Below are 1,098 nucleotides of genomic sequence, written 5' to 3' on the forward strand. Positions count from 1 at the left end.
GGTTCTTGGTGGGAAGCCACAGCAATTACACAAGTGTAAGTGCAGACTCGACTCGTTCCCAGTTTGGGGACAGACCGGTCAAACCAAGGAGTGGAAAGCTCAAGGCCAAAGAACACACACCGAAGCGCAAGGCCTAACAGGCTATTCTTCAGCATCACCAACTCAATGTGTGGACAGGCAGGGAAGCAGTGGACATTTGACCCAATCTGTGTCTACACCATGGCTGGGAGGACCTCCCATTCTCCCAGCACAGTGATGGCCAAACTTGGCCCTCCAGCTGTTGTTGGACTACAACTCCCATCATCCGTAGCTGTGGTCAGGGATGATGGGAACTGTAGTCCCAAAACAGCTGGAGGGCCAAGTTTGGCCATCACTGTCCCAGCACCTGCCGGTGCCTCACCCGAGAGAGGTTTGCCTTGTGCTTTGAGCTCTTGGGACACCAGCAGCCTTCTTATTGAAGTGGAAACAGATCCTGCAAGGAGGAAGATAAGCATGTTTTCAATTAAGGGAGCAGATTATAGCCCCATCTGCAGTACAGCCCCCAGCATGGAGCTCCGAAGGCTGAAGCAGCGTTCATAAACCCACAGGCGGCCCTGCTAGCTTGCAAACATCTGCCATCACTCCTGGTCATGTCATTCTGGTCGAGGGTTTAGAAAACAAGGAGCTAAGGTGTGACATGGGGCTAGTTCAGGCCTGTAAATTCTTGCCCCTACCCTAGACATTATTGTGGCCCGCCGTGGGGCTTGACACGCCTAATTTTGCTGCAAAAAAAAAAAAAAAAAAGTTTATTGAGGACCTAATGGTTTGTGTTCAACTTGGCAGGTCTCAAGTCATGTGGACCTACTCTCATTTGTAAGCAAGGTTTTTCCCCGCCCCCCCTTATGTATATTACTCACAAGGTGCTAAATAGGAGAGTGACTCGTAGTGACCTCCTACACAGAATGTTAAGGGGAGGTGGTTACTACAGCTTCTTCCTATAATTTTCTGCTCTACAGGGTGCTGTGGGGGCGTTTTTGCAGTCTCTCCTGATCTTTCCATCCGACCAACTCCATGCGCATTAAGCATTTGTCAAGATAAAAGCGTGATCATTCCAACACG

Source organism: Podarcis filfolensis, assembly GCF_964270895.1.
Source record: "Podarcis filfolensis genome assembly, chromosome: 7".
Lineage (NCBI taxonomy): Eukaryota > Metazoa > Chordata > Lepidosauria > Squamata > Lacertidae > Podarcis > Podarcis filfolensis.